Source organism: Ranitomeya variabilis, chromosome 4, assembly GCF_051348905.1.
Source record: "Ranitomeya variabilis isolate aRanVar5 chromosome 4, aRanVar5.hap1, whole genome shotgun sequence".
Classification (NCBI taxonomy): Eukaryota; Metazoa; Chordata; class Amphibia; order Anura; family Dendrobatidae; genus Ranitomeya; species Ranitomeya variabilis.
In genome coordinates this window covers 75,506,191-75,520,010 of record NC_135235.1, presented here as the reverse complement: position 1 = coordinate 75,520,010, position 13,820 = coordinate 75,506,191, and positions in this window count along the sequence as shown.

Genomic DNA, 13,820 nt, shown 5'->3' with positions numbered 1-13,820 from the left:
TTGTGACATCATCTTCCCTGTTCACCTGTTCTGATTAGATCTGGGTGTCTCTATATAACCTGGCTTCTCTGTTAGATGCTTGCCGGTCAACAATGTTATCAGAAGCCTCTCTGTGCTTGTTCCTGCTCCCAGACATCTACTAGATAAGTTGGACATTCGTCCATGTTTTGTTTTTGTATTTTGGTTCCAGTTCACAGCTGCAGTTTCGTTACTGTGTCTGGAAAGCTCTTGTTGATCAGGAATTGCCACTCTGGTATTATGAGTTAATGCCAGAGTCCTAAAGTAATTTCTGGATGTGTTTTGTTAGGGTTTTCTACTGACCATGAAAGTATGCTTTCTGTCTTCTGCTATCTAGAAAGCGGACCTCAAATTTGCTAAAACTATTTTCCTGCTGCGTTTGTTGTTTCATCTCATATCACCGCCAATATATGTGGGGGGCTTCTGTCTCCTTTTGGGCATTTCTCTAGAGGTGAGTCAGGTCTTATATTTCCCTCTGCTAGCATTATTTAGTTCTCCGGCCGGCGCTGGGCATATAGGGATAAAAAGTAGGACATGCTACCTGGCTACTTCTAGATGATGCGGTAGGTTTAGTTCATGGTCAGTACAGTTACATCTTCCAAGAGCTTGTTCCTATAGAGGCTTATGCTAGTTCTCTGGCCATGGAGATCATGACACATCTGTATATCAAGTCGGAGAAATGCGAGTTCCATCGTTCTGAGATACAGTTCTTAGGTTATATCATCTCTCCCCAGGGGCTGAACATGGAATCTGGTAAGATTCAGGCTATCCTTGACTGGCCTGTACCCAAGAACGTTAAGGAGGTCCAACGTTTTATTGGTTTTGCAAATTTCTACAGACGCTTCATTCGAAATTTTTCTGATATTGTCCGTCCCATTACTTCCTTGACAAAGAAGGAAAAGTCCTTTAAGTGGTCATCACAGGCTCAAGAAGCTTTTGATCAGCTTAAGATCTGTTTCACATCAGCACCGCTGTTGATACACCCAGATCCAACACTTTCATTCATTGTGGAGGTGGACGCTTCTGATAATGTTTTGGGGGCTATTCTCTCCCAAAGAACTGGAGAGAAGGGTCTGCTACATCCTTGTGCTTTCTTTTCCATAGGCTAACCTCAGCAGAGAAGAATTACGACGTGGGAGACAAGGAATTGCTGGCTATTATTGCAGCTTTCAAAGAATGGAGGCATCATCTGCAAGGATCTGCAGTGCTAACTGACCATCGCAATTTAGAGTTCCTTAGATCCGCTAGATGTCTTTCTCCTTGTCAGGCTCGTTGGAACTTATTTTTAAATCAATTTAACTTTGTTATCTCGTACCGTCCAGGTTCTCGTAATGGGAAGGCTGATGCTTTATCCCGAATCCATGCTGCGGATTCCGTATCTGGAGCCCCGTCCAAGACCATTCTATCTGATGCCAATTTCATCGGAGTTATCCACGATCAGGACTTGTGGAAGGAGTGCAGGGAGGCCTATGACTGTGATGTATTTCTGGCCAACCCACCTGTGGATATTAATCTTGTCTTTAAGGGTGGCATGTGGTTCAGAGATCGACGTATCTATGTCCCTGAGGTCGTCCGTCTGCAGATCCTCAAGTTAGTACATGACTCCAAGTTGGCTGGTCACAGGGGGTACAGAAGACACAAGAGTTCCTGAGCCGATTCTTCTGGTGGCCAACTTGCCTGAAGGATACCAAAGACTATGTTCTCTCTTGCAAGGTATGTGCCCGTTACAAAACTCCTCATGTGGCACCTACGGGTCTTCTACAACCATTACCTGTTCCGGCCCGCCCTTGGGGGTCTATATCAATGGACTTTATTGTGGAGCTGCCTACATCGGGGGGCATGAATACAATCATGGTGGTAGTTGATCGCCTGACTGAAGCTGCTCATTTTGTTCCATACAACGGCCTCCCCTCAGTTAAAGATACAGTGAACTTGGTTATACAGAATGTCTTTCGGTTGCATGGGGTTCCGGATGAGATCATCTCTGACCGTGGAGTACAGTTCACTTCAAGATTCTGGAAGGGGTTATGCTCTGCACTCAATATTAATGTCTGTCTCTCTTCCGCTTACCATCCCCAGACAAATGGTCAGACTGAGCGTACCAACCAGACGCTGGAACAATATCTAAGATGCTATGTCAGCCATCTCCAGGATGATTGGTTGGAGTTGCTGCCGTTAGTCGAATTTTCATATAATAATTCTCAGAGCGCCTCCACTAAATTTACACCTTTCTTTGCCAATCTGGGTTATCATCCGTGTATTTTACCTAGGTCTCCAATTAATTCCCCGGTTCCGGCAGTGGAGGAAAGGCTGACTGCGATGAGGCAAAATCTGGAGGTTCTGAAGGAATCCCTGACCACAGCTCAAGAACGTTATAAGAGATCGGCTGATAGATTCTGTAAACCTGCACCCATGTTCAAGGTAGGAGATTCCGTGTGGTTAGCAACTAAGAATCTGAAGTTAAACGTTCCTTCACAAAAACTTGGACAGAAATTCATTGGCCCTTTCAAGATCAACGGTATTGTGAGCTCTGTGGCCTGCCGGCTGAAGCTGCCTAGGACTATGAAGGTACACCCAGTTTTTCATGTATCTTTACTAAAGCCTGTATCTCCTAATACCTTCCAGGGACATGTTGTGCCACCTCCGCAGCCTGTGGTGATTGATGGGCAAGAACAATTTGTGGTGGAGGAAATTATTGATTCCAGGATTTGCAGGAATCGGCTCCAATATCTGATAAGATGGCAGGGATATCCCCCTGAGGAAGACTCTTGGGAACCTGTGGAAAACATCAATGCCCAACAGAAGATTTCTCGTTTTCATCAGAGATTCCCTGAGAAACCAGGTCCAGGATCGTCCTGAGGCTGCTTCTAAGGAGGGAGTAATGTCAGGACTCTGAACATTTTTTACCTTTTGTGCATTACTGCCCTTTTCCAAGATGGCGTCTTTGGTCTCATGTGCACTGTGTCTTCCTGCTATAAAACTCCACCCCAGCCTTCAGTCTGTGCTAGAGTACTCTGCCTTGCATCCAGCTCCTGACCTCTGATTACTCCCTGGCTATACACCTGCTCCTGTGAACCTGTGTGGTGATCCTGCTACTCTGCTCTGAGTTCCTGCTGCATACACCAGTTTCCAGTAATCCTCCTTCATCTGCTGCTCGTGTTTACTTCCATCTCATTTGCTGGACATGTAAGCTGTTTCTGCTCTGCAAAAACCTGAGACTATTAACCAGGCCTCCCTGGTTGAGCTAAGATATGATTTCAACTGCCTTATAAACTTATCTATCTGTGTTTGGACTAAGACAAGGATTTATTCGTGTCAAGTATCCTCAAGAATAACTGTGCTTCATAGACTTCTGCTTGATTGCATTTTCCTCTGAAGTTTCCTAATAGACTGCTAAGCTGCGTTTAATATTTACACCAAGTGTTGTGGACTTGAGTTTTTCTCTGCACCTGTTTGAATCACCGTGTGATAATATAGACTTTACCACTTATAAAACTGTGTCCTGTAGTTGTCTTGTTTCACGCAAAGAGTCTCCTGAGTTATCCCCTATAATTATTACAGGAAGAGGGTTTACTAGTCCTCCACTGATAATTTTCTACTGATAAAGCAGTGATTTTATTACAATTACAGCAAGCATCTCAGAAAGTGACACATTGCTGGAATCAAGGTCTGTCTCTATATTATGGGGGCGATTCATCAAGATTGGTGATTATCTTGCCGGTCTTGATGAGGGGGCGCTTAGGTGCCAATGCTCTTGATTCATTAAGAGGCGCAGTCCTTTTAATGGATCACACGGGGTGCACAGTGGCGTTCACTGCTATATGCACCTATCTGTGAATGTTACTGTCACGATCCATTTTTGGATTTGTGGCAGCTCTGATTCCGCTATGATTTAAATGAAGCTTTTTTCCTTTCAGGACCAGCGGGGGTTAATATCAGTTTCCCTTGCTGGCAGTCTGTTGTACAGTAACTGCAGAGTTGTTAGGTCAGCTGATGTGGATGGTGACCACTCCCACCATCCTTTAACCCCTTCATGACCAGAGGTATTTTTGGTTTTGCGTTTTCATTTTTGCTCCCCTTTTTCCCAGAGCTATAACTTTTTTATTTTTCTATCAATATGGCCATGTGAGTGCTTGTTTTTTGCGGGACAAGTTGTACTTTTGAGTGACACCATTTGTTTTAACATATCGTGTCCTGGGAAACGGGAAAATACTTCAAAGTGCGGTGAAATTGCAAACAAAGTGCAATCGCACAGTTGTTTTTTGTTTTGCTTTTTTACTAGGTTCAGTAAATGCTAAAACTGACCTGCCATTATGTTTCTGCAGGTCATTGCAAGTTCATAGACACCAAACATGTATAGGTTATTTGTTATCTAAGTGGTAAAAAAAATCCAAAATTTGTTAAATAAATAAATAAATTTCGCCATATTCTGATACGCAGCAGAATAACTGCATCAGGATCATGAACTCACAAAAGCTGATAAACCACAGTAGCCAGCAAGCTCCTTACTCCAGGCTTGGTGACTGTCGGTGATAGAGCAATCTACAGTGACCAAGCCTGGAGTAAGGAGCTTGCTGGCTACTGTGGTTTATCAGCTGGTTTCATGAGTTTGTGATCCTGGTGCCTTTATTCTGCTGTGCTGTGCTTTGCAGCAGAGGAAGTTGTAAATCTAAGTTGTGCTATTACCCCATCTGTCTCATGTTTGTCACTGTCCCCTGGGTTGTATTTTCTGCAGTGGTGAGGTTAGCGCCCCTTGCTGGCCAGTGCACTAGCCAGGGCAGTGTGAGGTGACAGCGAGGGACGAGGTTCCTGATTGTGGTGGGGAAGGACCCACTTAGGGCGTTAGGGGAGTGCAGGGTCAGGCTCAGGTTTGAGCAGGAGGTGACCATTCCTCATTTCCCTATTGGTAGGGCCTTCCTCACCCCTTTACCATCTTGTTGTGTGTCATGCCATCCGCCAACCGTTTCCCCACCGTGGGGTCACTTTATATATCGTGACACTTACTCCAGCAGCTGGAGTCAGATTTGTGGTGCAGCAAACGCCGCAGCTTGTCATTGATTTGATAAGTGGTGGTTGTCTCACCCTGTGCTGTCCCAGCTCCGCCCACTTGTTGGGAGCTGGGGTGAGAATAGCAAGCAAACTTTTCAAAGCTTATTTTGCAAGAAGTCTGGAAAAAGTGTTTTGATGAATTGACACCTATGACTCCCAAGAAAAATGCTTGTAAGCACTGCATCTGTTCGCTATGGTTGCAGACAGGAACGGTGGCTGGAACCCGAAGCAATGAACAGCAAATAATAAAAAATACAATTCTAACCAGTGAGAGAGGTGAGGGGCTTTAATACACCGCCAATAGGGTAGTTGCTTGTTTTTGCAAGCACTTTTTAATTATACCCATTGTGGTGCGGTAACCCATGTTACAGCCAGGTGGTGCTGTGTGTGTGCTTCAGGATGCGCTTGGAGGCATAATTATGGTGATGAGACAATGTCCGGCAGGATAGTTAATGGCCGGTATTTGTCGCAGAGGTGCTCTGTGTTGTAAGCCAAAAATGATATGGTTATGCTGGGTGTTATGGACCTGGTGGTTAGGTGCACCTGGAATGACCTGATAGTTAAACTAGAAGACAGGACGAGCTCTGGGAAGTGGGAACTCTGCTGACCGCAAATCCTAATCCTATAACACACACACTAGAAATAGCTGTGGAGCGTACCTAACTCTCCCTAGACGCCTCTTCACAGCCTAAGAGCTAACTACCCCTAAAGATAGGAAAATAAGCCTTACCTTGCCTCAGAGAAAATTCCCCAAAGGTAAAGGCAGCCCCCCACATATATTAACTGTGAGTTAAGAGGAAAGTCACAAACACAGGGATGAAACAGGTTTCAGCAAAGGAGGCCAGACTTACTAGATAGACTGAGGATAGGAAAGGGATCTATGTGGTCAGCACAAAAAACTACAAAAAGCCACGCAGAGTGTGCAAAAAGACTCCCGCACCGACTCACGGTGCGGAGGTGCCACTCTGCAACCCAGAGCTTCCAGCTAGCAAGGCAATATCATGTTAGCAAGCTGGACTAGAACTTAGCAAATACTAAGAAATATATTCAGTACACAATGAACAACAAATGAACTAGCAGGGACTTAGCTTCTGCTGGAGTAGACAGGTCATCAGAAAGATCCGAGAGAGATCTGAACCAGTGCTAATACATTGACAGCTGGCATGGAGTAACGATCTGAATGGAGTTAAATAGAGAAGCCAACCCAGCCACAAACGAGGGCAGCTGAGGAAGCAACCTCAGAACCAGCAGTTCCACTCACAGCCACCAGAGGGAAACCACGGATAGAACTCGCCGAAGTATCATTCATGACCACAGGAGGGAGTTCAAGAACGGAATTCACAACAGCACCCCCCCCCCCTTGAGGAGGGGTCACCGAACCCTCACCAGAGTCCCCAGGCCGTTCAGGACGAGCCAAATGAAAGGCACGAACCAACTCGGCCGCATGGACATCGGAGGCAAAAACCCAGGAATTATCCTCCTGACCATAGCCCTTCCATTTGACCAGGTACTGAAGTTTCCGTCTCGAAATACGAGAATCCAAAATCTTCTCCACTACATACTCCAACTCCCCCTCGACCAACACCGGAGCAGGAGGGTCAACGGAGGGAACCATAGGCGCCACATATCTCCGCAACAACGACCTATGGAACACATTATGGATGGCAAAAGAAGCTGGAAGGGCCAAACGAAACGACACAGGATTGAGAATTTCAGAAATCTTATAAGGACCAATGAAACGAGGCTTAAACTTAGGAGAAGAAACCTTCATAGGGACATGACGAGATGACAACCAAACCAAATCCCCAACACGAAGTCGGGGACCAACACAGCGACGGCGGTTGGCGAAACGTTGAGCCTTCTCCTGGGACAATGTCAAATTGTCCACTACATGAGTCCAAATTTGCTGCAACCTGTCCACCACAGAATCCACACCAGGACAGTCCGAAGGCTCAACCTGCCCTGAAGAAAAACGAGGATGAAAAACAGAATTACAAAAAAAAGGCGAAACCAAGGTAGCCGAACTGGCCCGATTATTAAGGGCGAACTAAGCCAATGGCAAGGTCACCCAATCATCCTGATCAGCAGAAACAAAGCATCTCAGATAGGTCTCCAAAGTCTGATTAGTTCGTTCGGTTTGGCCATTTTTCTGAGGATGGAAAGCCGAAGAGAAAGACAAATCAATGCCCATCTTAGCACAAAAGGACCGCCAAAACCTTGAAACAAACTGGGAACCTCTGTCCGACACGATGTTCTCCGGAATGCCATGCAAACGAACCACATGCTGGAAAAATAGTGGAACCAAATCAGAGGAGGAAGGTAATTTAGGCAAGGGTACTGAAATTTGACCGTGATTTTATTGAGAAGGCGGTAATCTATACAAGGTCTCAGAGAACCATCCTTCTTGGCCACAAAAAAGAACCCTGCTCCCAATGGTGACGACGACGGGCGAATATGCCCTTTTTCCAAGGACTCCTTTATATAACTCCGCATAGCGGCGTGTTCCGGCACAGATAAATTGAAAAGTCATCCCTTAGGAAATTTACTACCAGGAATCAAATTAATAGCACAATCACAATCCCTATGAGGAGGTAGGGCACTGGATTTGGGCTCATCGAATACATCTCGGTAATCCGACAAAAACTCAGGGACTTCAGAAGGAGTAGAAGGAGAAATTGACAACAACGGAAGGTCACCATGTACCCCTTGACAACCCCAACTGGACACAGACATTGATTTCCAGTCCAATACTGGATTATGGACCTGTAGCCATGGCAAACCCAACACGACCACATCATGCAAATTATGCAACACCAAAAAGCGAACATCTTCCTGATGTGCAGGAGCCATGCACATGGTCAATTGAGTCCAGTACTGAGGCTTATTCTTGGCCAAAGGCGTAGCATCAATTCCCCTTAATGGAATAGGATACTGCAAGGGCTCCAAGAAAAAACCACAGCGCCTGGCAAACTCTAAGTCCAGCAAATTCAGGGCAGCGCCTGAGTCCACAAATGCCATAACAGAGTAGGACGACAAAGAGCAAATCAGAGTAACAGACAAAAGAAATTTAGGCTGTACAGTACCAATGGTGACGGACCTAGCGAACCGCTTAGTGCGCTTAGGACAATCAGAGATAGCATGAGTGGGGTCACCACAGTAAAAACACAGCCCATTCTGACATCTGTGTTCTTGCCGTTCAGCTCTGGTCAAAGTCCTATCACATTGCATAGGCTCAGGCCTCTGCTCAGAGGACACCGCCAAATGGCGCACAACCTTGCGTTCACGCAAGCGCCGATCGATCTGAATGGCCAAGGACATTGATTCATTCAGACCAGCAGGCGTGGGAAACCCCATCATTACATCCTTAAGGGCTTCAGAAAGACCTTTTCTGAAAATTGCTGCAAGGGCACACTCATTCCATTGAGTAAGCACAGACCATTTTCTAAACTTCTGGCAATATACCTCTGCTTCATCCTGACCTTGACACAAAGCTAGCAAGATTTTCTCTGCCTGATCCACAGAGTTAGGTTCGTCATAAAGCAATCCATGCGCCAGAAAAAACGCATCTACATTAAGCAATGCAGGATCTCCTGGCGCAAGGGAGAATGCCCAGTCTTGTGGGTCGCCACGTAATAAAGAAATAATTATTTTTACTTGCTGAATGGGGTCACCAGAGGAGCGGGGTTTCAAAGCAAGAAACAGTTTACAATTATTTTTGAAATTCAGAAATTTTGATCTATCTCCAAAAAACAAATCAGGAATTGGAATTCTAGGCTCTAACATAGGATTCTGAACTACATAATCTTGAATGCTTTGTACCCTCGCAGTGAGGTGATCAACACAAGAGGACAGGCCTTGAATGTCCATATCTACACCTGAGTCCTGAACCACCCAGAGGTTAAGGGGAAAAGAAAGACAAAACACACTGCAGAGAAAAAAAAATGGTCTCAGAACTTCTCTTATCCCTCTATTGAGATGCATTAACACTTTGTGGGCCAGCTGTACTGTTATGGACCTGGTGGTTAGGTGCACCTGGAATGACCTGATGGTTAAACTAGAAGACAGGACGAGCTCTGGGAAGTGGGAACTCTGCTGACCGCAAATCCTAATCCTATAACACACACTAGAAATAGCTGTGGAGCGTACCTAACACTCCCTAGATGCCTCTTCACAGCCTAAGAGCTAACTACCCCTAAAGATAGGAAAATAAGCCTTACCTTGCCTCAGAGAAAATTCCCCAAAGGTAAAGGCAGCCCCCCACATATATTAACTGTGAGTTAAGAGGAAAGTCACAAACACAGGGATGAAACAGGTTTCAGCAAAGGAGGCCAGACTTACTAGATAGACTGAGGATAGGAAAGGGATCTATGTGGTCAGCACAAAAAACTACAAAAAGCCACGCAGAGTGTGCAAAAAGACCCCCGCACCGACTCACGGTGCGGAGGTGCCACTCTGCAACCCAGAGCTTCCAGCTAGCAAGGCAATATCATGTTAGCAAGCTGGACTAGAACTTAGCAAATACTAAGAAATATATTCAGTACACAATGAACAACAAATGAACTAGCAGGGACTTAGCTTCTGCTGGAGTAGACAGGTCATCAGAAAGATCCGAGAGAGATCTGAACCAGTGCTAATACATTGACAGCTGGCATGGAGTAACGATCTGAGTGGAGTTAAATAGAGAAGCCAACCCAGCCACAAACGAGGGCAGCTGAGGAAGCAACCTCAGAACCAGCAGTTCCACTCATAGCCACCAGAGGGAGTCCTGTCATGATCTCCATGGCCAGAGAACTAGCATAAGCCTCAATAGGAACAAGCACAGAGAGGCTTCTGATAACATTGTTGACCGGCAAGCATCTAACAAAGAAGCCAGGTTATATAGCGACACCCAGATCTAATCAGAACAGGTGAACAGGGAAGATGATGTCACAAGTTCAATTCCACCAGTAGCCACCGGGGGAGCCCAGAATCCAAATTCACAACAGTACCCCCCCCTCAAGGAGGGGGCACCGAACCCTCACCAGAACCACCAGGGCGATCAGGATGGGCCCTATGAAAGGCACGAACCAGATCAGAGGCATGAACATCAGATGCAGTGACCCAAGAATTATCCTCCTGGCCGTATCCCTTCCACTTGACCAGATACTGGAGTCTCCGTCTGGAAACACGGGAGTCTAGGATTTTTTCCACAACGTACTCCAACTCACCCTCAACCAACACCGGAGCAGGAGGCTCAACGGAAGGCACAACCGGTGCCTCATACCTGCGCAATAACGATATCCGAAAAACCAGAAATAAATCGACGATAAAAGTTGGCAAAGCCCAAAAATTTCTGAAGACTTTTAAGAGAAGAGGGCTGCGTCCAATCACAAATAGCTTGAACCTTGACAGGATCCATCTCAATGGAAGAGGGAGAAAAAATATATCCCAAAAAGGAAATTCTCTGAACCCCAAAAACGCACTTAGAACCCTTGACACACAGAGAATTAGACCGCAAAACCTGAAAAACCCTCTTAACTTGCCGGACATGAGAGTCCCAATCATCCGAAAAAATCAGAATATCATCCAGATACACTATCATAAATTTATCCAAAAAATCGCGGAAAATATCATGCATAAAGGACTGGAAGACTGAAGGGGCATTAGAAAGACCAAAAGGCATCACCAAATACTCAAAGTGGCCCTCGGGCGTATTAAATGCGGTTTTCCACTCATCCCCCTGCCTGATCCGCACCAAATTATACGCCCCACGGAGATCAATCTTAGAGAACCACTTGGCCCCCTTTATGCGAGCAAACAAATCAGTCAGCAACGGCAATGGGTATTGATATTTAACCGTGATTTTATTCAAAAGCCGATAATCAATACATGGTCTCAAAGAGCCGTCTTTTTTTGACACAAAGAAAAAACCGGCTCCTAAGGGAGATGACGATGGACGAATATGTCCCTTTTCCAAGGACTCCTTTATATATTCTCGCATAGCAGTATGTTCAGGCACAGACAGATTAAATAAACGACCCTTTGGGTATTTACTACCCGGAATTAAATCTATAGCACAATCGCACTCACGGTGCGGAGGTAGTGAACCCAGCTTGGGTTCTTCAAAGACGTCACGATAATCAGACAGGAACTCAGGGATTTCAGAGGGAATAGATGATGAAATGGAAACCACAGGTACATCCCCATGAGCCCCCTTACATCCCCAGCTCAACACAGACATAGCTCTCCAGTCAAGGACTGGGTTGTGAGACTGCAGCCATGGCAATCCCAGCACCAAATCATCATGTAGATTATACAGCACCAGAAAACGAATAGTCTCCTGGTGATCCGGATTAATACACATAGTCACTTGTGTCCAGTATTGTGGTTTATTATTAGCCAATGGGGTGGAGTCAATCCCCTTCAGAGGAATAAGAGTCTCCAAAGGCTCTAAATCATACCCACAACGATTGGCAAAGGACCAATCCATAAGACTCAAAGCGGCGCCAGAGTCGATATAGGCGTCCGTAGTAATAGATGACAAAGAGCAAATCAGGGTCACAGACAAAATAAATTTAGACTGTAAAGTGCCAATGGGAACGGATTTATCAAGCTTTTTAGTACGCTTAAAGCATGCTGATATAACATGAGTAGAATCCCCACAATAGAAACACAACCCATTTTTCCGTCTAAAATTCTGCCGCTCGCTTCTGGACAGAATTCTATCACACTGCATGTTTTCTGGCGTCTTCTCAGTGGACACCGCCAGATGGTGCACTGGTTTGCGCTCCCGCAGACGCCTATCGATCTGAATGGCCATTGTCATGGACTCATTCAGACTTGCAGGCACAGGGAACCCTACCATAACATCCTTAATGGCATCAGAAAGACCCTCTCTGAAAGTAGCCGCCAAGGCACACTCATTCCACTGAGTAAGCACAGACCATTTACGGAATTTTTGGCAGTAAATTTCAGCTTCATCTTGCCCCTGCGATAGGGACATCAAAGTTTTTTCTGCCTGAAGTTCCAAATGAGGTTCCTCATACAGCAAGCCCAAGGCCAGAAAAAACGCATCCACATTGCGCAACGCAGGATCCCCTGGTGCCAATGCAAAAGCCCAATCTTGAGGGTCGCCGCGGAGCAAGGAAATCACAATCCCAACCTGCTGTGCCGGGTCTCCAGCAGAACGAGATTTCAGGGACAAAAATAACTTACAATTATTTCTAAAATTCTGAAAGCTAGATCTATTCCCTGAGAAGAATTCCGGCAAAGGAATTCTCGGCTCTGATACCGGAGCATGAGCAACAAAATCTTGCAAACTTTGTACTTTCGTGGCGAGATTATTCAAACCTGCAGTTACACTCTGTAGATCCATTATAGACAGGTGAACATAGAGCCATTCAAAGATTAGAAGGAGAGAGAAAAAAAAGAAAGACTGCAGCATAGACAGACTGGCAAGTGATCCAATTAAGAGCACACTAACTACTAGAGAAAAAAAAAAAAAAAAAAAAAAAATTTTCAGCAGACTTCTTATTTCTCTCCTTTCTCAGCCAAGGATTTTAACCCTTTAGTGGGCCGGTCAAACTGTCATGATCTCCATGGCCAGAGAACTAGCATAAGCCTCAATAGGAACAAGCACAGAGAGGCTTCTGATAACATTGTTGACCGGCAAGCATCTAACAAAGAAGCCAGGTTATATAGCGACACCCAGATCTAATCAGAACAGGTGAACAGGGAAGATGATGTCACAAGTTCAATTCCACCAGTAGCCACCGGGGGAGCCCAGAATCCAAATTCACAACAGAGTCCACGGACAGAACTCGCCGAAGTATCATTCATGACCACAGGAGGGAGTTCAAGAACGGAATTCACAACAGCTGGGACTTATAGTTCCACAAGAGTTTGTTGTGTTTACTTATAAGGGCGGGCTTATAGGGTTAGCTGGTGAGCTGGGTGGGACTGGCTAACCACTCACGCTCCCATCTATGGGAGTGGTTACAACGATATAATGTGACAGGTCTGGTCACCATGGTCAGAGTGTATGGATCTGTTTGGTCCATGTGCAAGGTCCTGAAAGGTCGGTGTTGGAAGCTCCTGTGAGTGGAGTCTTCCTGGAAGCACCTGAGAGACTATGGACCTGGTGGTCTGTGTTGGAGTCTCCTGGGAGTGGAGACATCCTGGAAGCACCTGAAAGATTGTGGACCTGAATGCTCAGGGTGTTGGATTGTCCTGGGATGGACTGGAGTCCTGCAAGTACCTGGTGAGAGTGTGAGTCCTGAATGCTCAGGGTGTTGGATTGTGTGGGATGGACTGGAGTCCTGCAAGCACCTGCTGAGAGTGTGAGTCCTGGAATGGCCAGGGTGTTAAATTGTCCTGGAGTCCTGGAAGCACCTGGTGAGACCATGGACTGATGGCCTATGTGTTGGGGAAGCTACTGTTCCTACTGTAGGTCTGGACTATCCGAGGTGCCCTGGTCACAAGACGGTGATCCCAGTGAGGCAGCTTTCCCCTGAGAACCAGCACTGGCAGGAGTCGGTGTGTGGAGCCGGAGCTCCTGTAAGGTAACTCCAGGTAACAAGGGGTTACGGGCAGACACGGATCTGACATTGGAACAGACTGTCGATGGTAAATGTGTTCCGTTGATGTGCATAATGAACCGTTTGTGTTATGGTTTATGATGTCTAATTAACCGAATAAGACTGTTTACGTGGAGAAACCGTGCCTGAGTGCTTAAATCCAGTGCCAAGCGAGTGTTCCCCAACCCACTCAGGTAG